At 35.5% G+C, this 26,041-nt stretch overlaps 1 protein-coding gene across 3 annotated transcripts in view; it reads left to right on the top strand.

Moving 5' to 3' along the window:
- LOC149231521 (uncharacterized) overlaps positions 1–26,041 on the top strand; it is a 261,337-nt gene that overhangs the window by 216,501 nt on the left and 18,795 nt on the right. The window contains exon 1 of one of the 3 annotated variants that reach the window (XM_089379215.1): positions 4,521–4,760. The exons of the other annotated variants lie outside the window; for them this stretch is intronic. The gene's annotated coding sequence lies outside the window, so the exon portion shown is untranslated. Of the gene's footprint in view, positions 1–4,520; positions 4,761–26,041 lie in introns of those variants that run through there. 3 annotated transcript variants of the gene reach the window in all.

The raw sequence follows: 26,041 nt of genomic DNA, 5'->3' as shown, positions 1-26,041 counted from the left end.
ATTTATCTATTTATTTTTCTTTTAATTATTATATATATAAATATAAAAGGTCGTGATCAAAAATATAGATATATATCAATATTTATTACTACTTTGGTAAATTAAACGAGTAACATAAATACAAAATTTTATGATGTTTTATATTATTTTCTACTTGAAAGTTCAATAACAAAAAGTTGGAACAATTTATAATACAAAAAACTAGAACTGAACCTAATAACATAATTGAAAACATGAAATTGAAACGTTATTGCATAACATTTCTTTGTTGATCCTCATTCTACAGGGGATTGGGCCGATCTTCTGAAGTTTCCAATGGAAGCATTCTTAACAAGCAAGCCAAGTTTCATTCTATTTTAGTTCTCACATTGATGCATTCAATTTTGGTCTTTTTCGTTGAAATTCTTGCCTATTACAAGGAGAATTTACCACTTTCAGTTTGTTATTTCTTATTTTAATTTTTTTTTTTTTTTGGGGGGGGGGTGGGGTGTCTAGGTCCTCCTAATTTTGTATCCCTGGTTATCATTTCTATATGGACTCTTTCATCCTCCTTCGGTTGCATTCAATTCTTTTTGAGTAAGATTACAAGGTCCAATGTTAAAACTGACTTTAGAGGGAGCTTCTTTTCCTTTAGTAGCAACATTCAAGAGGTTATGAAGTCATAGGGGTGTTATTCAACGAACCCATGCCATAGCACACGCATTCGTGGCATACTAAAAAATACCCTTAATTTGACTACATATTGAAAAATACATCTAAAAATCAAATTATTTAACCCCTTACCAATATGAACCCAATACACCTTCCCAATTTAAAAAACCCCTAACTGCATTAATTATTGTAGGCATTGATTTTTTCATTAACTTTGAGCTCTATTTTTTATACATGCTAATATAAAACCCCTTTATCCCCTATTATATGCTCAATATATTATGTCAGTTTCCCCTCAATATATATCCCCCACTATGAATGCACGTGTTATGGTATTACTCCCCCAGTGAAGCCCTTGTGTAGGAAGTATGCATTCATAACCCATCGCATGGTTTGCTTAGCCTAAGAGGGAATCCTTCATCATGGCAGGCATATCTAAGTATACAATTCTCAATATAGAACTCTGATTTTCATATTCTGTTTACTCAATGGTACCTTACATGCATAAGAACAATTTGATGGGTGGACTCTTTTGGTATTAATATACTTGATATTTTGGCATTTGAATTTTTCTTTTGGAGCATATTCTTGGTCTCTTGTGGTCTGTCCCCTTAGGCGCCTTAAAGCCTTGTGTTTCTTTCATTGTCTCTCACCACAACCTTATCCATCCTCTCAGGTTTACCTGACAATGTACCTTTCACTGTCTTTGTCACTCACTCCATGATCTCATCCCTTTCACTTCCTCCATTGTCCTCTTCATTGCGCCTCTACCAACAACATGGCAGAGAGCATAGAGTTATAGAAGCTTAGCTAGCTAGGTGGAAGGGAGTGCTCACGCGCCTTTGCGCTCATAGCGGTAGTAGGCGTTATTAGAATTAGACCCTCGAGCTTGCTGACAAGGAATTGAGCAAACAAATGTTGAAGTTGATGCAAACCAGGACGGGTATACTAATGTTGAAATCTTCACTTTGGTGGCCGAATGGGTGCCTAATCATACTCGGGGAAGTCGGAACCAATGTTTGTGCACCATTGAGCTATATCAGAACATTAAATCTTTACTCAACAAGGTCCTTTTGGAACACAATGAAGCTAAGAGTGAGATTGTGTTGTAGCTTAATGAACTCCAACTAGAGCACCATGATATGAGCTTGGAAATAAAGACATGGCCTTGTGCCTAGCAAAAATTGAAGCCCTCTTATACAAGGGCAAAGAATCATCCTTCGAATATTTCCTACTAATTTGATAAAGGTTTCCACTTTATCTTAAATCACTCAAGTAACTCTAAATTTTCTAAATTTTGTTTTTGATCTATTTATTTCTATATTATTTAAGTATGCATATAACATTACTAACACTGGGAAAGTTTGATTACCTTAGTATATCTAAATATTTCATCATAAGCCTATAATTTAATATTATTTTTTAAGATAATAATTAAAATTGAGCATAATTTTTCCAAAACACATAATAGTACTCTCTCTAGATTTTCACTTCATTATTCAATATTTGTTTGTCTAACATTTGTATTTTCTTTCAATAACAAAATTACGTTTTAATAATCCATAACACAATTAATATTCAAATACCAAATAAATATTTTTATTTTTTCATGCTAACAATAGAGGTTAATACTACATTTATTATGAATCCAAATAACACTGAGGGCGGGTTATCATGTGACCTCCAGATATGGGGAAAGGGCGGGTTATCATGTGACCTCCAGATATGGGGAAGCGCGTTCATGGAGATCGCAGATGGATCATGGTGTTTTTCTCCCAGGAATTTGTTGTTTTCTGTGTGTACATTTCATTTTGCATCTATTTTTTTAATAAAAACTTAAAATAAAATTAGATTTTTATTGGTCGTGACCCATCGTCCAAATTTTAAATAATTGAATTTTTAAACACTAGTGGTTGAGGTGGTTGAGATGGGGAATTTTCGAGGCAACACCTTAACTTTATTACCGGTTTTTCTTTTCAAGGAAATACATTGAACAATGAGAAATAATTGAATTTTTAAACACTAGTGGAGAACTTAAAATAAAATTAGATTCTTATTGGTCCGATACACCGCCTAAATTTTGAATAATTGAATTTTTAAGCATTAGTGGAAAACTAAAAATAAAATTAGATTTTTATTGGTCTCGACCCACCGCCCAAACTTTAAATAATTGAATTTTTAAACCCCAGTGGAAAACTAATTGAATTTTTAAATCCCAATGGAAAACTAAAAATTAAATTAAATTCTTATTGGTCTCGACCCACCACCCAAACTTTAAATAATTGAACTTTTAAACACTAGTGGTTGAGATGGGGAATTTTTCAACCAACACCTTGAGATGGGGAAATTTGCAAGCAACACCTTGAGATGGAGAATACATTGAACAATGAAAAATAAATAAATCTACTTCTTTCAATAAATAAAAAAATATTAATAATCTACCTCTTTCATAATTGGATTCTGTTCACTATGATCTTATTCACGGAATTTAAACACCAGTGATTGAGATGGGGGATTTTCCACGCAACATCTAACTTTAGCTCCTGCTTTTCTTGCAAATTGCGGGATCCATTCACATGAAAGCAATTTAAACACACATCGTGAACTTTATTGCCTGCTTTTCTTTTCAATGGACCCATTCACATGCAAATTGCGGGCAAATCTGCGAGGAAGGAAGGAGGAAATTTGAACACAGATCGTGGACTTTATTGCCTGCTTTTCTTTTCAATGGACCCATTCACATGCAAATTGCGGGCAGATCTGCGAGGAAGGAGGAACCGTAACTCTATGAAAGCAAGAAGAGGGACAAGTGTCAAAGGAATCATTACTTTTTACTCTCACAAATTCTCATTGTGTGCCCACCAGCTGGCCGTCGCTGGCATCCTGTAAGGCAACCCTTATCCGGATTAAAGGTTCTCGGGCCCACCTCTTCGCCTCCGTTTACATTGACGGACGTTGGCTGGCATGGACCACCCTACCTACTCACGTCAGACGACGTCCCGTTTGCTTTTATCATGATGATTTCACGTCAAAAACAGTTTAGTTTTATTATGGGGATTTGAGGTTAAATATAATGTGATTGTGAATTGGGTACTTGAACTTTTTAACAATAATGAGTAATTTTGACATTTTACTTTTTCTTTTTTTAAATTTGGATATTTTATTATTGAGAAGGAGATAAAGTTATTTTATTTATTGAAAATGATATGGATTTATGATGAGTATTCGAGGTTAAATATACTGTTGGTATGAATTATAACTTTGTTTTTGTATTATAAAAAGTTTATGAGTTAAGTTTTATAACGTAATCTTGTATTAGAAAGGGTTTACGAGTTAATAAGTTTAATAATTTAATTTACGACAGTCCATCTTTAACTTTAGCGGACAGAGTACTAAGAAAGCTGCAGAAAAAAAGAAAAATCAATGACAGCTGCAGCGTACATCTTTAACTTTAAAGGACAGACCCTACCTACATCTTTAACTTTAAAGGACACAGTTACCACTCTCGTGACGAGTTACGGGCTCCCCATATACCTACAGTCACAGCTGCAGCGTACATCTTTAACTTTAAAGGACAGAGTTACGGGCTCCACATATTATCGACCACATATTATAATTTAATTTACTAAGACAGCGGCAGAAAAAGGAAAAATCAGTGACAGCTGCTGCGTACATCTTTAACTTTAAAGGACAGAGTTACGGGGTCCACATATTATCGACCACCCTACCTACTCACGTCAGACGACCCCATGCCAATAGATGTTGGGAAGACCCCATCTTTACCTGCGTGAGTGAGTGTTAGTCAAAATCAAATCTGGGAGAGTTCTTTGCACCCGGAAGAAAAATTCAGACTCTGAGCTAATGTGAGTTTCTTTTGGGTTTCATTTCATTGCATTTCATCTCTTTGTCACGGGAGGTTTGTAGGAGACACAACCTTCATACCAGAAGGCCGAGGTTTGATGGTTTTTCCCTGTTTTCTCATACCAGAGGGGAAAGAAGATTTGTTGCGGTGAAGGTGAGTGGAACAGAGCTCGCAATTGCTACATAGAGCCGATGGATCGGGTAATGCTCACGAAGTCCACTTCGCCCCCACCAACGCCCGCAGCCAGGTATGTCTCTTCTTTCAATTTTTTCTCATACCCATTCATGTCTTTCTTTTTTTCTGGTTTTACTTCAATTTCTCTGCGACAATGCCCTTCAACCCTAAGTGTCTTGCACAGATATTTGCCATTCTTATTTTTGAGTTTTTATCAATTTGAAAAAAATGAATTGTTGGGAGAAATTTCTGTAAAAAGTAGCTATGGTTGGAATACTCTTCATATACTTGGCTTGTATTACTGGTTTTACTGTCACCTGGAAAGTGCATCCACTGCTTACTGGTGCAGAATAATTAGGGTTAATTTATGGCCAGCAAATAAGATTACAGCTTGTTGAGGGAAGTTCTGGGACAATATAATTGTCATTCGTTGACTTATCAAAAATTTATAGGATTTTTCTACTTCGACTTTTTTGAACTGCTAGAAATTTTGGTCCTGGGCATCCTGAACTTGGCCCCTAGTGTTGCATCCTCCACTTCAGCAGCTTGAAAACATTTTCACTGTAACTCCTGGATAAGACATTACCATTTTTAACGTTACTTATGATTTACTACTTCCAAAAGTCTGCCGTTTGTCAGTATGGGAAGTTGGCTTATAACAGGGATATCCAACGTTTTGCATCCTCGAAAGCACTTCAGCTGAGATCCGGTGACTGGTAGTATCTATTCTGCTAGATTTTCCTAGGAGTTGTATCCAGTTCCATCCACATGGAAGTTGGAAGAGCCTGCTTATGCAGGTGAGGGCAAGATGGTACACAATGGGTTAATATGTTGCTGAGACCCTGTGACTGAGGGTATCTATTCTCCCAGAATTTCCTAGGAGTTGTATACGGTTCCATTCACATGGAACAGCTTGCTTATGCAGGTGGGATACCCCGCTTGCATGAACAAGATGGGGCACAAGGGGTGAACATGTTGCTGGAGTATTTGCACCTTTTGTGGGGGTAATGAAACACTCACACTCTACCTTTTGAGGAAATCAAGCGTATTGTACAATGGTACTGTTCCAAGTTCCAACTTGTTTTTGTCTCTAGTTGTGGTATACAAGTACAAAACAAGTGACTCTGATGAAGATACGCTGACAACTTGTCTATGCTTGTCATGTAATCCCCATCCATATCGGTTTTAAATGATCAAATTAAGCATGTATCCACTGTTTTGTGAGGAACTTTAATTCTACTTTTCATTCTGAGATTGATAAATGTCTATGATGAGAAAGAACTTGACAAAATGCCATGTTCTTATTATTTACTTTTATTATAATACTTAACTATGCATTTTTTTCTAACCAGCTGTACACAATGTCAGGGGTCTACGATAGATCCACTGCTTCCATCAGGGATTGGATTCCATCCCTTATATTCTGAGGATGCCTTGAAAAGTTCCCAGGACATATCTACTAAAAGTGGATGTCCAAAACATGGCCATCCCTTGTACCTGGATGGATGCTTTGTCTTTTCTTGACCATTCTTGCTTCCTACAGGGAGACACGGACACCTTCTGACAATCTCCTACTGCCCCTCGGCCATGTGTGTGTTCAAACTTTAAATTCTATTAAATTTTTCTTTTTATCAAACTCAAATCTCCTTTATTAACCTAATCATGTGTGTGTTCAAACTTTAAATTCTATTAAATTTTTCTTTTTATCAAACTCAAATCTCCTTTATTAACCTAATGTAACTTACTAACAGATCTACACCTCAAAGAAAACCCTAAAACTAAAAGTCACTTACAAAAAAAGTCTGCAACTGAATAAAGGGGCTGCTTGTTGTAGTGATGAGTGGTAAATCTTCTAGATTGCGTGGATCTAGAAGTTCAAGATGTTCTATCTGTGCTAGGTTAATGATACACCATTACACCCTTTTTCCTTTTTAACATTTTCATTTAGATTATCTGTGCTAGGTTAATGATACATCATTACACCCTTTTTCCTTTTTAACATTTTCATTTAGATTATGGTGATGATGTAATGTTGTATGCTTATTTTTCCTTTGAATGAGAAGATAATTGACTCACCAATTTTAAAAATTATTTAATTTGGTGCTTGCAATGTGCATATTTATTTCATTATATCTAACGTTACAGTGTTAGTAGCTGTATTCACCATTTCTATTGGTTTACAGTCTAGACATGATGTGTGTGTAAATTATGTTTTGCATTCCCACATCCAGTATATCCCATGCTGCCTCCATTTCTCCTACCCCTTTGCTACATTTTCTTGAAATCTGGCTCACCTTTCTAGCTGTTATTGAGATGCATTCCCTTACCCCTCAACTTGGATGTGCTGTGCATTCTAATACTTAAATGTAAGACTATGCCACGATAATAAATTATACATAGCAGTATCAGTCTCCTGAGCTTGAAATCAGAAATCATTGTTTTGGTTCTTCTATGATTGATTACACCTATTACTTGGCTTAACTTTGCAGCATAGGAGCGCTATTATGAACCTAATTGGATTTCTGGTATTGTATTTGAAATCTGATGTGAATTATGTTGGAATTATATTGTTATTTGGGGCTTGGACACTGTTGTTATGAGTTGCAAACTGTTATGGGCTGCAGAGACTGCACTAAATACAAGTAACTGAGTGGTTGGGACAATGGTTTATTAAAACTTTATTTAACTAAGTCTAAAGTAAATTTTAATATAAAATGATGCTTATATCATAAACATAATTTTAAAATATATTTAATTTAATAAATAATTTTGTAAATGTAAATTCATTTTTATCATCATTCTATCTTAATTATCTTTCTTTAAAAAGATATTAAATTATTTTTAATTATCTTTCTTTAAAAAAATATTAATTTTTTTTAAGAAATTATAAGAGTCAAACAATCTGACTTAAAACTAAGATTAAAGAAATAGATATATAAACTCAATTAATATCTAATTAGATATAGTTATTGGAGAATTCAGTAAAACTTATTTTCTGTCAAGGTTTCAAATCCCAACTGGGATCCATCATCCTGATGATGGATCCCAGTTGGGATTTGAAACATTGACGAAAAATAAATTTTACTGTAGATTCTCCACTAACTATGTCTAAAAATATATACCACAGATGTCTTAAACCCTAATATCTAATTAATTAATTATAAAAAATTACATTATTTCAATAAAATTGAATTCAATCCTATTGCGAATTCAGGTTCGCTCCTTGACAATGTTTAAATATTTTTTGGATTTTGTTAAAATATATATTAACAGAATATTCTAAAATATTCTGTAAACGTTGTAAATATAGTGAATCCCCCAAAAGCATTCAAAGAGTCTGTTTAGGTTTACAAATTCGATTTTTCCATTTATACAAATTCGAGTGATTGATTAAGGCTCAACTAGAACATGTTTGTTGGGTTAATTACCATAGTTCTAATTTTTATAAAACCATTTTATTAATAAAATATTATTTTCATTAAACATTATTAGATTTTATTATTTTAATGAATGAAGATACTTATTTTCATTAACAAAATGAAAAATTGTTTATTTATATTTAAAAGAAATAAAAACAAATTGCTTTATTTGAAATCAAGTTTCAAGGATTCATCATAAAACAAACTTTCATTCTTTACATATATCTAAAACAATTAACATTAACATTTACAAATTAGTATTACCTACCAATAATAAATATACTTTTATATTGATATTATCATTAAATAATGAAAAATATTATATATATATATAAATTTATATTTAATATATATTAAAAAAACAATTTTAAAAGGTTATATTTAATTTAAATTTTAATATATATATATATATATATATATATTTATTAAACTTTTTTATTATATATAATTTTTTTTTAAATCTGATTGTGTATAAAGAGAATTCACAAATATCTAATCTCTAATCTAGTTACCAATAATAAATGTACTTTTATATTGATATTATCATTAAATAATGAAAATTATTTTTGAAAAATGTATATATATATATATATATATATATATTTAATATAAAATTTAATAAATATATTTTTCTTTTCATTAATTTTTTTTTTAATTAAAATTTAATATATATATAAATTTATTTATCTTATTATATATAAAGAGATTTCACAAATATCTAATCTCTAATCTCATTTGTAGTTACAAATATAAGCATTTATAGTTATAAAACTAAGCTCTTATCTTACTAGCTATGAAGAGATTTATCAAGTACCTAATTTCATTTAAAATTCAAAATATAAATTCAATAAAATGTATTATTTATTTTTCTGAACTTTAAATACGAAGAAAAAATATTCTAGTTGTATTTTTTGATATGTATTTGATAATGTAACTTATTATTTGTTTTTCTCAACTTCAAATATTAAGAGAAATCATTTTAGCCATATTTCCTCGTAGGTGTTGGTGGTCTAAAGAAATGAAATGCAATATCAAGGTTAAACAAAGGTGTCCCACTACCTTTTTTGACATTTACATTGATAGCTAGAAGAGTGTTTCGAAGCCCTAGGATTCTATGGCCCCAAGATTGCTAGTATTGTCATTACTCTTCTCATTTTACACTGATGATATTGTTCTTCTAGCCAAAAGTCATGATGATCTTGAAAAGTAGCTTAGAATCCTCCATGGTTACCGCTCCAAGATGGGTATAACTGTTAACACTGACAAGACTAAAGTCATGATAATAGAATTTAAAAAGATCAACTATGATAATTTCATTTATGATAATAATTTCTTGGAAAAGGTTTCTTTGTACAAATATTTAGGTATTGAAATTCATCATCAACTCAATTGTAATTATAACATTGAGAAAATGATAATAGGAGCCATGAAAACTTATTATGACCTTGAAAACAATTGTAAGTTGACAAATATTTGGGTATGGAGTAAAAAAAAAAGTTCCTATTTGAGACAATTGTTACTCTTGTTTTCATATATGGATTGAGGTTTGGGGTTGTATTATATCTAGAGAATCGTCGAGAAACATTGAGCTGATCCAAAAGAAATTTATAACTTACAACCTCAAGATTAAAGGAAATACTCCCTACCCTTCGCCTGGTTTCAATTCCTGTGAGGGACATGTTGGACCGTTGTGATAAGGCTTGAAGAGCATGTGACCCTTGGGATAGAGCTCCTTGGTGTGGTTCGGGATGTCTTGGCTCTTGCTAAGTCATAAGTTGTTGGTATATTGGGCTTGTTGACTGTTTGATATACTCTTGGTGCTATAGTGATAGCCAATGGGTTGATCTTGGGCCTTGCCCAAATTACTCCAATGAGATAATGTCTATAACACCAAATTTAGTGCAACATGCTAATGAAAGCAATAATAATGTGGGCAAATGCAAGTACAACAATATAATCAGCAATAGTTAAAATTATAACATCATTTAACACGGTAAACTTCAGATCTAAACATCCAGCTGACATCAGTTATGATTCTGTAGCAAGAACCAAACCATCACATAATCTACAAATGCTTTGTCCGAAGTAAGTTTGAGGAGCAAAGCAGAGAGTGTCAGACCAGTTAGTTTAAGGAGCAGAGAGTGTCAAGCGGCAGGGTTTGTGAAGGGCGGAGGTTCAGCGTTACAACTTGTAAGTTCCATTTTACAATGACATATTACTTTCCATGATTACAGCAGTTCCATTATTACAGAAGTTGTTTTTGTTCATGCCATTTCTTTGGTTTGGCTTCTGCCAGTTTTTGTGCAGCTAGTAGACACCTTTCTATGAGCATGAAGGCAAAAATAGCCCTTCTAGGACTGGTGGGAGCTCTTACCTTCCTTATCTGTCGCTACTGAATTCGTTGCCCTCGGAAAGGGCCCTTGCCTTGAAGCCCCAACTGTATGCGTCAAACTATAAGTGGCTTTTTTAGCGCAGGCTGTCGAGCTTCTTTTGAAGGGTCCTATACTCTAATCTTCGGGTCTGACCCATCATCGCAGGCCGAAGTATGCGAGCAGTCTCGTGACTTTCTTTAGGCGAACGAGTAGATTTCTTTAGGCGAAGCGTAGATTTCTTTAGCGCGGTGCCGAATTGACACCCTTTTAGATGTACATGTGACAAATTAAAATGGGGGTTATAATTAGTATCTCTGTTGCACAGAGGCAAATTCAAGAACGAATTGTGGTAAATCACCTGTTGCTAAGTATCGCATACATTCCTCCAGGGAGAGACTGTAAAAAGCCTAGGGTTTGATTTATATGTGACCAGCATTGTGTTGGTAGGAAACTGAGAGGTAGATGTGTTCAATGTAACATAGATCTTATCTTTCCATCGACGGAGAACGGTCGAGACCATCCATAGTAAAGATTTTACTTTTTGGAATACAATTTTTAGGTTTTTCGTGGTTTACATTCTTTTAGTTTGTTTCCAACACATTAATGGAGTCCCTTGGTCGAGACCATCCATAGTAAAGATTTTACTTGTTGGAATACAGTTTTTAGGTTTTTCGTGGTTTACATTCTTTTAGTTTGTTTGCAGCAAATTAATGGAGTTGACCTAAATTGCAGATTAATGAAACTTAACTACTTTGTAAAAGCAAAGCAATGCCGGCTTTCGCTTCAAAGCAATTGCCCATTTTTTTTTTGATAAAAGCTAAAACGATTATTAATGCAAAGAAATATATATTCAAGAAATCGATTTCGGCTGTGTCTTGCATCCATATTTTTGCCACACATAAACACATGGCTTGAATGCAATGCACATGGTGTTTACACATATTATAACATGAATTACTTTGCTATTTTAATTATATTTTAATTATTTTACTATTTTAATTATATTTCTATTACTGGCAGTGATTACCGTTTGTTCCATTGTATATTTGGGTTTTTAATTAATGCGATCTAGTTCTTGAAACAAAAATTGTTAGTAATGTAAAATAATTTACCCGACGTCTTTCTCTTGCTTCGAGAGAGAGGCAATAGGCTGTAATTCTTGGTTAAATCTGATGCGAAGTTGTTCTCACTGTAAATTTGTGTTTCCAAATCTCTCGGATATTTTTTGGCCACAAAATGTCGGATTCAGCCACAGATTTCCACTTGCTGGAGACTGATACGCTCGTAGCCTAGCTTGCAATGTCCAACAGTGACAACACTAGAGCAAATACATCGACGCAAAGCCATTCAAATGGATCACCACGAATGTCTTCCATTATTCCTCCAAATACTTCCTTATGGCCTCAAGATTTAATACCTTCAAACTTGTATATATATTCAGTCAATAATTTAGCGTGCTGCCATATATACACTACCATAAATATGCATATCTATTATTCAGACCTCTGCTGCTATGAGCTGTAAGAACACCTTCAGAGGAGCTTTCAAACACCCCAGTATACTGTACAGTGAACCCCAGCCTCGCCTCTTTTTCTTCTATATCCAGAGATAATTCATTAGTTTTCTCTGTTGTCTGATATAGATAGAATCAGACAGCTTAGGCGAAACCATGAAAACAAATACGCCATAGATCTTACCCTGAAGCAAAACCCTAATGGTTTGAGCCTGCGTGCGAAGGAGGAAGGTGGTGCGAAACATAAAGCCACCCCACATGCATGATACTTCTCTTAGCTAAACCATGTTACTTTTGCTCCATATGCACCAAATTTATCCATAAATAGTAAGATTTCCTAGCTCTGAATGCCAAATGTATGATAAACAACAAATTTTGCAGATAAGGGTAAGATTGCCTAGCTCTGAACGCCAAACGTATGATAATAGCAAGATTTCCCAACTTTGAAGCTCTGAACATTCTGCCGATAGATTGGAAAGCACCTTTGTCTTACCTATTCACATCATCTAAAACAGTGGAATTACACACTGATTATGAGTCTTATCAATACAGTTACTGTGTTTCTGGGGTTATTGTGTTCTTTAACCTCGCTAGTAAACCTCGCATCGTTGTTTAAACCTATTGGATGAGAGATCGTGGTAAGTTATACACAAAAATATTCACTAATGTCCATGTGGTAAGACACGCGGTAGCTAATAAATAAATATTGACTAACAAGTGGTGATTTATCTGGGCACTTTATAACTAATATTAAGAGCAATGCATATTTAATATATATCTTTTACCGAGATTATCTTGGATGGAGTATGATGGTTATAACATGCCATGTGGAGCGTCGTTGTAATGAAAATACATTTCTATGGCCATATCATAATTAATAATAGGTTGCAGTAATGGCAAATTGAAACTTATCTATGCCAGTATATTCCATTGAACATAATGTTGTTTAGGTAGGAGAGTAGGAACTGACAAACTCCCTCGTAGTTCTCCTCTTTATTTCAAATATAAAAACGTTAATCCATTCCCAAGGTACAAGAGACAGACTTAAGCTAAAGCAGGAAGAGCAAGATAATACTAACTTAGTCGTATTCATTCCTGTCGGCAATAGTTTTCATATATTAATCTAATGTGAGATATAATCCAATCCAAATCGTAAAGAGACAATGTAAATGGTTTACTTCATACTATATTAACAAAGATAATGTGCTGCATGTGCATTTTTTCTTTTATTAGTCATCTCCACATTGTACTATAGTTATTTTTTATTGTTTAATTAAAATACTTTTATAATTTACCATTTAAACTAAGATATCTTAATTGTGGGGACGAGATAAGAAAAATCATTGCTTCCAAAAACTTTAATACTTGCAATAATTGTGCTCAAAATGGTCATGATCAAACTATGAAAAGTGAAAAAAATTGTTACAATTGTATATACAATCATGAAGTTTCAGCATCAAAGCGAAATTTCATGGTATCACTGTAAAGTGAGTATGCATTAATCATTTTACTGTGACGTTTTCTTATTTCGAATAAGCACCGCAAGTAACTGTGTTAAGCTTTCCATTTGTCTAATCAATTCGTGACTCTTTTCAGCTCCTCTTTTCTCGACTCTCTGAAACAATTTGTCTGTCATTTCTGCTCCGATATGGGCTTTAGTCATAGTCTCCAATCCATTTCTATACTGCATTCAGAGCTGTCTTCCTAATAAACCGTGGTCTTCGCTCTTGTACTCGACCGTGCCAGCAGCTTCTCCTCTCAAGACTTCGCATCTCTGTAAAGTGAACGATCCTGCGGTTTTCACTATAGTCTTGAATTCTTCGATAGTTGGAGAGAAGAAAGGCAAATTGAATGAGTGCAATTTTTCCTCGTGCAGTAAGCCCTGCCAAGCATCAATCATATTTGTGAGACTAATTCAAAATTTTGTTATAAGAAGGCTAGGGAAACAACAAACAAGAAACGAGACATATCCCATTTATCTCTGAAAGCAGCTACCAACAGCTGCCCACAGAAACTGAGCAAGCTCCCTTGTTCCCTCGGATCAAACGAAATTCGACACGGAAGAATCAGAAACATAACTCCGCCTTCATTCATTTCTTGGGCTCTAGCTCTCAGAAATGCATTGAGGTCGGATTTGAATTGCTCCAGATAAGCCTCTGCAACTGCATAGGATAACACAATAGACATAAAATGTGCCGCCGCTCACCGCAGTCGTCTTGTCAGGTTTATCCTTCACCATGGATCGCACACTTTGGAATTGGTCAAACAAATATGGAAGTGTAATTCATGCATGCGGGTCCGTTCGAACCGTGTTGGGATGTATTTCACTGTGCACAGTTGTGCACCTATGCGGATTGTGGCCAGTTTCTCAACCCGGCAGGGACTACCGCTACGACAGTGGCTCCCTTGTTTTGTTTAAGTAAATGAGATGGCAGAGAAGAGATGATATTCATGTATACATGGCATCCCGAAGCATCGATTGTATAGTGTGGTCCCATGGGATTCCCTGGAAATATCTAGGGAATCATCATTTCCACCCTCTCAATAAAATTATCATCATTTCAAAAAGATGATTACAGTTATTGAGAATTTCCACAAACTTTTAATCACTATAAATTATCTCTAATTTCATATCAAGATTTTGAAAATATATGTTTTCATTTTCTTGACAAGTATATATTCACGAGAACGAGCCATCATAAGCTTTTGCCTTTTGGTATAATGACGAAGGATGAGTTGGTACAGTGATGGAGGATGAGTGAGTGGGTGGGCATCTTTTAAAAATAATAGTAAGGTGATGTGCAGATTGAATAACTTAATCAATTTGTTTTTTAGTTACATTGTTGAAATAACAATTGTTCTCAGCTACATGGCTGCAATAACAGTAAAATAAATTTGAATATGGTATTTATAACACTTAATTTTATTATAAAAAAAATTATAGTTTTTTGTTATGAAAATTGTTGAATTTTTTTATAAAAAGTTGTTTTTATTAATGTTGATAAATAATTTTTATGAAAAGTTCTTATATTTATTTATATTTTAATCTAAATTTTTTATCTAATGGTCATAAATGAAAGATATTGATATATTGTGGTTATCTCCTATTTTGGTTATCAATATTTACCTTTTTACATTTGCCTAATACAATAATGAAATCACTACACAAATTATCAAATAACAAATAACACCACGTGAATCAACACATTGGTTTTGAAAAGTAAATACTAATGATTCACCAATATGGGCATTTCCTGGTCAAATATAGTTGTTGGATGTTCTGCTTTGACTATTTAACATGCAGCCTAGATCTGATTCTTCAACTTGTCCTCACGATGAACCACACTGGTTGGTTCTAAACGCGTCCACAAATGAAATATCATGTGATTTACGCTGAAAAACTTTTTCTTATAAACAAAATATATCAATCATATTTATTAATATAATTGTTCCTCATATTTAAATTATTATTGGTTATAAATATAAATGTATTTATATTTTAAATTAATTAAACATTAATGATTAAAAAAAATTCATATACAATTAAAAAAAATCATTAACCCATAAGAAAAAAGGTATAGTAGCATTCATATATCAACACAGAAAGCTTCAAACAAACTTGAAAAAACAAGCACATTTTTTTTCATATTTACTTAATCTCAATATATTAGTTAGTAATTTTCCTTCCTTTATTTTTACAAAATATATAATTTTATACTTTTATATGTGGATAAAGGGTTTTGTGAAATCTAAGATGATATTAAAATGTAAAATTGTAGTTTAATTGTCTTATGTTTTGATTTTTTGAGTAAATTTTGTGGTTAATGGATTAGTCATATATTCCACACAATTTAAGTGCTTCAAGGGTTCTTTAGGGCATTCAGTGCATTTATGCATTCAAAAACACAATATAAATAATGGAAAATTACAATCTTGCCAAGAATTTTATCACCAAATTTTTGACAAAAAAACCAAAACATAGAATAATAAATTTTAAAAGGATTGTTGTACAATGTGCACTAAACATACCATTGCTCTAGTGTGCTCTAAATAGACCATTGCATTGATGTGTCTTTATACGAGGAACATTGCATCAAGGTCCCATTAAATTATTTATTTTAAATTTACTTTTTTAAGTGTACTAAACATACCTACACATTTGTGCATAACACAAACATATGTAAGAGGGTAGATTAAGATATTTTATAGAGCAAAACATGTTAGAAATATGCCCCATGCCTATCAATGCACCAATGCGTTGGAATATGAGGCACATTGGATTAGGGTAAAAAAAAACACCATATATGTCCCATAAGATTTCCTTAGTCATATCTCATATATACAAATGTTATGGCATGTGACGGTCAAGGACATTTCATTTCAGGATTGAAAGATTTTATTGTGAGTGTTCCATGCAATTTCAAACCAAGATTCAAGATTTAATAAATGATTTGTGTGTTATGTTAATTTTGTTTTTCGTCATGACATATATGTGAAATTTTTTAAAATAATTATGTTATTGAAATGTAATTTTTTTAATAAAAAGATGTATTGGTGAAGGGTTAATTTATTATGAGCACATCACCTTTAAAGGGAAAATTTTAAACATAACTTTTCTTGATGGTAAACATAAGGACCCAAAAAGTTAAAATAAAATTGTATGACAGGTAAAAAGAAATCCAAATTCCGACCCTGCTGCTCGCCTGCATTATAGCTGCCAATGCTAGGCACATCTGAGATTCATCATCCTAAATGGGACACAAAATCCCCTTGTCACTCACGGTCACGCCCACATTTTTGTCGAAGGGGAAATTTATAGTTGGAAGGTTGACCTGGCGAGAGCTAGAGAGGTCGTAGCAGGTGTCCAAGAGAAAATTTGGGTCCAAGTTCGCACTCAGAAGATGTTAGGTATTACTCTGGAATGAAGTATTTAGGGAATCATATGCGTCTGGGGCAAGCCAAGCTATGACAGTTCCAGAGGCGACAAATTTGCCTTATCCTCCAAGAGTAACATGTGGACTCGAGAGCCTCTCACCTCTGACGCTTATGTTATTCAATCCCATGAAATAAAAGTTGGGATAATCAAAATTTAAGGTGAGAGGGGTGAAAGCGGCAGTGGCAGGAATTGAACTTTGGCCGACATTGAGTGACCCTGTTACTGTGGAGGATAGGAAATCTATAAGAAAATATGAGAATTGGCCACCATATTTTCTTTTTGTCTGGAAACGAAAGGCAAAGGCAGTCTTCCCCAATCCTAAAAGCCTAATCGAGCCTTTAAAGCCCCTTGTATTGGAATGCCCGCATTCGAAAGTGAAGCCTTGGAAAGAATCAGAACCCAGAGTGAAGGTCTCCTGGCTAAAATATCCTCGGGTTCTTGATCCATCCTTGTAGTTGACTTCATAAACACAACCCCAACACTGCAGGGGTTCTGATTGCATTTTTAAGTGGTCAATTCAGTATAGGCAGTTGATTGAAAGGGTAAGTGTTTATAAGAATATTATTGTTGTGTAGAAAATCATGTAGATTCACAAGCTAATGCAATTTGCTAAAGCAAGAGACAAGAATCTACTTCTACTCTTTACAGCGGAAGCCCATAAACATCGAGCAAACAATAATCAATACAGGAAGAGAACCAAAGGCACATAACACAATAAATATCCGAGGAAACCCACAGCTTAAAACCTCACTATCTATTTTGTATTAATATAGAAAATCAAGATGAAATTGCAATGCTTGTTCTCTCTAGAACAATCCCAACCCTCAACAAATTCAATCTCCAACTCATAAGTAAGCTCAAGGCAAAAGCTTAACCTCTTCACAATCTCTCCAAGTCTTTATTCCAATGTGTAATTCCTATGAAGTATAGCTTGCATTTAAAGGGAAATAAAGCCTTTAAAAATAGTGCAGCACTATCAGTGCAACTCAGAAAAATCTAAAACAAATAGTACACTGTCCCTGCACTCTAGTCTCAACTAGGTCTTTCTCAGAATCGACATGCACAAGTTTTTGATGAGTAAATATTCAGTTAACTAAAGTAGCACTTGTGGAGTTCATTAGTGTCACCACTGAATGTTAGCTGATTTTTAGTTCTCTCAATCAGTTTGAGAACTAATTTAATTGAACTGACTCATGAAACTGGGTCTTCCACTTTACAACTCACAATTAACTCACACACTACTCCTACAAAGTAGGAAGAACATATACATGACTTCCAAAATACTTCCAACTTGAATTTCCTAAGTTAAGTAAGTTTAATAAGGTTAATTTAACTATTTTAAGTTGTTATGAGAATAGAATTAAAATTTAATTCACAGTTTAATTAAAGGACAAATTAAAGTGGAATTTCTTGTTGCCATTTCTCAACACTTCCTCTCAACAAGAAAGGGATTATCAACTACCCTGATCCTATCTCTGTGAAACTCGAATTTAAACCTTGACGATGCCTTTGTCAAGATGTCAGCATCTTGCTCCTCCATGGGAATGTAATCTAACAACATGATCCACCTCAATACACAATCTATGAGATGATGATACCGGATATCAATATGCTTGGATCGATCATGAAAGAATGGATTTTCAGAGAGTTTGATACAACTATCATTATCACAATAAATCACTATCAGATCCATATGTTGACCAAACAAACCAACCAAGATCTTCCTCATCTAGATAGCCTCACATGTTGCCTGACTTGCAAAGATGTACTCTGCCTTTGCCGAACTGAGTGCAATCGATCTCTATTTCCTGTTGTACCAAGAAATTGTTGTTGACCCAATACTAAAGATCCCTCCTGATGTGCTCTTCCTATCGAATGGACTCCCTGCCTAATATGCATCGGTGAAGCCTTGAAGTTTCACTCCCCCTGTCGATCTGTACCATAACCCAAATTGAGTAGTGCCTCTGAGGTATCCCAATACATGCTTTGTCGCCTTCCATTACAGCTTGGTATGCCTAACCATCGCTTGACTAAGTTGGTTAACTGCATAGAACATATCCAATAGTGTGTTCACATAGTACATGAGTGAACCCACAAGCTTCTTGTAAACAATAGCTTTCACTACTTCCCCTGAAGTAGCATCCTCCTTCCTCCAGTTGCCAGCTAGAGGAGTCTCCATGGGTTCACTGGTCTCCATACAGAACCTCATGAGTATCTCGTTGGCATACTTGCCTTGAGATACAAACAACTCCCCATCTCCTGCCATACCTCCACGCCAATAAAGTAATGCATGAGCCCCATGTCCTTCATTTCAAACTCTCTTGCAAGGTTCCTTGAGATACAAACAACTCCCCATCTCTTGCCATGCCTCCATGCCAATAAAGTAATGCATGAGTCCCATGTCCTTCATTTCAAACTCTCTTGCAAGGTCCTCCTTACAAGATTTGATGAGATTCTCATCACTTGTTAGTATGAGATCATCTACATAAAGTACAATGATCAACATCTTACCTTCCACCACTATGTGATACAGGTATGCATCCACTTCACTCTTCGTGAAGCCCAACCTAGTGAAGTAGCTATCTATCCTGGTGTACCAAGCATGGGGTGCTTGCTTCAGCCCATACAACGATCTCTTGAGTCAGTACACATGCAACTCATGGTCCAAGGTTTCAAAACCTTCGGGTTTCTCTATGTACATCTCTTCCTCAATCCTGCCATTGAGGAAGGTAGTCTTCACATCCATCTGATGGATCTTCCAACTCGTCCATGCTAATAGTGCCAAATAGATCTGATTGACGAGTACCTTGTAACAGGAGAAAAGGTCTCATCATAGTCAATCCCCTCTACCTATGAAAAGCAACGGGCCACAAATCTAGCCTTATGCTTCTCCACACTACCATCTACAGCTTGCTTTACTTTGTAAAGCCAATGAGATCTCACAACTAACTTGTCCTCCAGTCTCGGGACCACATCCCAAACATTGTTTCGAACTATGGAGTCATACTCCTCCACCATCGCATCAACCTAAACTGGCTGCAGCACTACTTCCTGAAAGGAAGATGGTTCTGTCGCAACACATGCACCCATAAGTGCCATGTATCCAGTGTACCTATCTGGGGACCTCCTCTGTCTATGCTAAGAAGAGGGTGCTCCCACATTCTCATGTGCATCATCCAATAATCTGTCAGCCTCTCTAGTGTGATTTCTTCCCTCTCTGGAAGACTCTACCTAAGTGGATGTCTCCACTCTCTACACTTCTGCATGTGGCTGCTCCACATCAATCTGAGGCCCCTCAACCTTAGGAGCTAAAATATCCTCATCCGCATGTAGCTCAATCTCCCTCTCAAGGGATACTCACATGGCCTTCTCCTCATCAAACCTGATATCCTTGTGAACCACTGTCATTCGACTGGTCAGCATGTACACATGATAGTTGTGGGGTGTATCATTGTACCCCACAAAGATCCCCAACTATGTTGTTAGCTTAAGCTTCTTCCATGCATCTTTGGTCACATGGAAATAAACCGATGACCCAAAAACCTTGAAGTGACCAACATTTGGCCTCTTATTGAAATATGCCTCCTCTGGTGTCTTCATCTCAAGTATCTGATGTGGGCTACGGTTATGAACATAAACCGTTGTGTTGCATGCCTCAACCCACAAGTGTAATGGTAGGCCCTGATCACGCAACATCGCCCTTGCTGCCCCTACTATGCTCTTGTTCTTCCTCTCGAAAACCCCATTTTGTTGAGGGTTATGGGGTGTCATCAACTATCGTTTAATCCCTTACACTACACAGAAGTTATTAAACTCATTGGAGAGATAGTCGCCACTGTTATCACTCCATAGAGCTTTAAACTTCTTGCTAGACTCTTTCTCTACCAATTCTTTGAACACACAAAACTTTGTGAAAGTTTGATCCTTTTTCTGCATTAAAAATACCCAACATTTACGAGAAAATTCATCAACAAATATAACATAATGATTGTTTTTAGTCGTGGATCCTATAAAGAATGGTCCACACACATCTAAATGGACTCTCTCCAGAATAGACTCTACTCAACTTTCTCTGTCTCCAAAAGAAGACTTGGTGTATTTTCCCAAAGTACAACCCTTGCATGTATCAACTTTCTCAAGCATACCTTTGGGAAGACCAGTAGATATTTGTTGCAATATCTTCAAAGCCCCATGATGCAAGTGGCTCAATCACCTGTGCCACAACTTGCTGACATCTCGGCTCACCATATTTTCTTCTCTTGAGCTTAAAGCAGCACAATCCTCTACCTCTATCTTATAGATATTCTAAACTCGAATCCCTATCTTCTTTACTTGACCTGTGGCTATGTGTCGAAGGAATGCATTTCCTTTCGAAAATATCACATTATAGCCTCTATCCTCAAGCATGGCAACTGATACCAAGTTCTTCTTCAGTCTAGGTACATGCATAACATTCTTCAGGGTGAGTCAAGCTACATGCTCCCTTTGAAAAGTAATAGTGCCCACACCAGTAACACTATATTTACCATCATCACCCATATCGATATGCATCTTGAGATCTTTTTGCTCCATTTCACTGAATAAATCTTTGTTACCCATCATGTGGAATGAAGCTCTACTGTCTAAGTACCAGACACTTCCCATCATTGAAGACGCAGTGCATGAAATGAGGGAAAAGTCCAATTCTAATTGGGAGGCCAAAGCCTGACCCGCCGCTCCTCTTGAGGAATTCTCCTTGGACTCCTTCAATGGACAATTTGTAGCAAAGTGACCCATCTTGTGACAATAAAAGAATTTAACTTTCGTCATGTCCTTCTTCTTACCTCCATGATAAGAATCTGATTTGGAACGAGAAATTTTATCTTTCCCCTTCCTTGTCTTAATCGTTAAGGCACAATTTTCTTCATCATTAGTATTTGATGAAGAGCCATCCCTGGTGTTCCTCCTAATCTCATCCTACATCAAATCTGACCATAGTCATTCCCAATTTGGAATCTTCTCCCGACCATTGACATAATCTTGATAACTGTGGCAACTCTTTGGGAGTCCAAGAAGAGAAAGGCTCACCATATCCTCCTCGGAAACTGTGATTCCAACAATTCCAAGTTCATCTTGACATTGAGTGATCCTGGTCAAGTACTTTGGAATCATCTCGCCTTTCTCCATCTTGATTTTACAAAGTTTATTCTTCAGTACCAACTTCCTTTGATCACTATTATTCTAGTACAAGTCTGTCAATGTGTTTCCACATAACATGCAAAGTTTCCTTTCCATGGAGACTTGAGACAATGTGGTCTCGAACTCCCTCAAGGATTATCCTCCTTGCCTTCGCCACACATTTCTTTCATTTGACTAAGTTCTGTGCATACGTAGTTGTTGGCTTGTGGACTTATTGATTAATGAATTCCTTCAAGCCGTTATCTTCTAGCGCAGCCTCCATCCTGTCCCTCCAGGCTATAAAATTCAAGCTGCCTTCCAAGGCATACTCAAGCCTCAACCCATGGAATTCCATCTGTCGATCTTGAATTATGTATGCAAATTTTATTTTCACCTATAACCTAGAACTCAAAACTTTGAAATCTCCTCTAGAGAGCTGATTCTAAATCAACAATATCTCCCTCATCCGAACTCCTATTCAGCCAATTTTTTTTTTTTGAATTCGGGCATCTTTTCCCAAGGAATACATATCAACAATTTGTTTCTGAAATTTTTTCACAGAAATTATCAAATATGATCTGCAAACTCTCGACCCAAAAAACATTCTTGCTCCGATACCATGAAGAAAATCATGTAGATTCACAAGCTCATGCAATTTGCTAAAGCAAGAGATAATAATCTACTTCTACTCTTTACAGCGGAAGCCCATAAACATCGAGAAAACAATAATCAATAGAGGAAGAGAATCAAAGCCACATAACGCAATAAATATCTGAGGAAAGCCACAACTTAAAGCTCCACTATCTGTTTTATATTAATCCAGAAAATCAAGATGAAATTACAATGCTTGTTCTCTTTAAAACAATCTCAGCATTCAACAAATTCAATCTCCAACTCATAAGCAAGCTCAAGGCCAAAGCTTAGCCTCTTCAAAAGCTCTCCAAGCCTCTATTCCAATGTGTAATTCCTATGAAGAATAACTTGTATTTAAAGGGAAATAAAGCCTCTAAAAATAGTGCAACTCCTCAAGAATCAGTTCCTGATTGCATGCACTATCAGTTCAACTCAGAAAAATCTAAAACAAATAGTATATTGTCCATGCACTCTAGTCTCAATTAGGGCTTTCTCATAATCAACATGCATGAATTTCTGATGAGTAAATATTCAGTTAACTAGAGTAGCACTGGTGGAGTTCGTTAGTGTCACCACTGACTATTAACTCACTATTAGTTCTCTCAATTAGTTTGATAACTAGTTTAATTGAAATGACCCACAAAACCAAGTCTTCTATTTTACAACTCACAATTAACTCACATTGGCCTCCTGCAAAGTAGGGAGAACATATACATGACTTCCAACTCGAATTTCCTAAGTTAAGTAAGTTTAATAAACTTAATTTAGCTATTTTAAGTTGTTATTGGAATATAATTTGAATTTAATTCACAGTTTAATTCAAGGACAAATTAAACTAGAATTTCTTGTTGCCATTTCTCAACATGTTGAGGATCAAATATGTGATCTACCTACGAATAACAGTCTGAACAAGGCCTGCATTATGTCCATTTCAATTAAACTAGTTCTAACAGTTGGAGGAACTAATGGAAGATCAGTTGTGTAGTGGAACAACATTATAATTCAATGATCATCCAGTTAACTAATCAATGCACCTAAAATAACTAGTGCATGTAGAGAATTCGAGTTCCCAACGATGGTGGAGATTTTAATGCAGTGTAACAAGCATTTGTAAACTAGTTTGAGTGTACATGTGTTGCATGGATTCAGATGATCAAACCTTGGGAATTTCATAATCAATTGGAGGAAAATTCCTAAAAAATAGGAGCTAATTCTCTAGGATTTGCGCAAGGAAATAGGAGTTCAAGCAGAGGCAAAAATTGACTAAGTCTAGGTCATAGCTTCTCATTGAACAGAGAGATAGGTTATTCACATACATGTTGAGATCATGTAGAGCTAGCAATTGTAATACATATTTATTGATCTGATTAATGCAAAGAGGCTTGAGGGGTTTTTCCCCGTTGGGTTACTCCAGAAAAAATTATTGTGTATGTGTGTTATTTATTATTGCATGTTTATGATTGTTGTTCTAAATTGTGAATTGAATTTCGTAGAGCAATAGAGTAGAATTATGTCTCTTGATTTAGATTAAAATTTCTTAATCAATTCCAATTCTATCACCAAATTTATACATGGTATCATAGAAAGATTCACATTGGAATAGGAATTTTGAAGTTTTTCTCAGGAGGTTCGTATTCGTATCTTCAGTGTAGCAGGATCTCTTCAAAGTTGGGAGAATGTCCTTCAATGGACTAAGACTAGAGTATTCCTTGGTAGGAAACTTGAATTTCAATGCGTGGAAGGACCACATGGAGGTGGTGCTTGATGAAAATGGCTTGCTAAAATACATCAAGATAGATGTTGCAAATCCAACAGAATCTGATGCCCAAAACCTAGCCCAATGGAAGAAATATGGAGCCAAGGTGAGGAGAATAATCTTGGAGGGAGTGTGAGACCACATTGTCTCAAATATCCATGGGAGAGAAACTCATTTCGCAATGTGTAATGCAGTGACAGAGTTTTTCGAGAATAGTAGTGACCATAGAAAACTGGACCTCAAAGATAAACTTCGAAACATCAAGATGCAGAAGAAAGATACTATTCCATAGTATCTCACCAGATTTTCACAAGTTCGGGATGAGCTTGGAAGGGTTGGTGTGAATGTTGCAGAAAATGACTTGGTGAGCCTAACTCTTCTAGGCCTTCCCAAAAGCTAGCATAGCTATCGAGACTCGGTGAATGGGATGGAGAAATTACCAAATTGGGAATGCTTATGGTCTGATTTGGTATAAGAAGAGATTAGGCCGAATACTAGATATGGAAGTTCATCCAAGGGTGAGGATGAAGAAAATTTTGCATTAGTTGGAAAGGGAAGGGAAAAGGGAATACATGTCAAACCAAACAAGAATCTAACCATGGGGACAAGAAGGAATACTTTTCCAAAATAAAATGCTTCAATTGTCATGAATTCAGGCACTATTCTACGAAGTGTCCACATAAAAATTCTAGAAATAAGAACTCAACATGAGTAGAAGGTGAATTTTTGGCTTCACAGTTCGAGCTTGACTTCACCCTTATCGGGTGCATGACCAACACTGTGATGGGGAGTGTGTGGTACTTGAACTCCAGCGCCTCGTTCCACATGATAGGGTGTAGAGAGTTTTTTACAGACCTAGAGGAGCAAGACATCCATATGCATATTGAGCTTGGGGACAGTCGAAGGTACAATGCTACTTGGATTGGTACAATAAGCTTTAAGAGGGAGTCAGGATCCCCTCTTCATCTTAAAGATGTCATGGTTGTTCCAGGCCTAAAGAAGAATCTCATGTTTTAGAAGTTTTGGACGATTGTGGTTTTGATGTGATCTTCAGCAAAGGGAAAGAATTATTGAGACGCATAGCCACTTGAAAAGTGAAGAAAATCAGAGTTCATGTGAAGAACTTGTATAAAATTGATGTGGAAGATTGTGATACATTAAGCAATAAGGCAGAGAAAGTGCAAAGTCGTGATGTCGGTGAACTTTTCCAGAGGAGATGGTGCCATTTGCATCATGGCACCTTAAATATTATGCAACAAATAACCATTGGCCTCCCTAAAGGATCACTTGAGCAGCATGATTTTTGCAAATATTATACCTTGGAGAAGTATTTAAAATCCAGATTCCATGATCGAGATAGCAAAGCACATGCAGTCTTGGAAAGAGTCTGTTCTGATGTTTGCAGACCTTTCTCGATAACCTCCCTTCCTAAAGTAATGTAGTAGGGTGAAATCCTCCATACAGATTGTCTCCTTCCCCACTGACTATGCTCTTATTCTTCTTCTTACCTTATTAACCCTTCATAGCTAGAGTAAATGAACTTAAAGGCTAAGAACTCATGCTATGCA

This window comes from Pinus tabuliformis, chromosome J (genome assembly GCF_031772625.1).
Source record: "Pinus tabuliformis cultivar Carrire ecotype Pingquan chromosome J, CPIR1, whole genome shotgun sequence".
Taxonomy (NCBI): Eukaryota; Viridiplantae; Streptophyta; class Pinopsida; order Pinales; family Pinaceae; genus Pinus; species Pinus tabuliformis.
The sequence above is the reverse complement of the archived record's forward strand: the minus strand, read 5'-3'. Positions and strand labels throughout refer to the sequence as shown.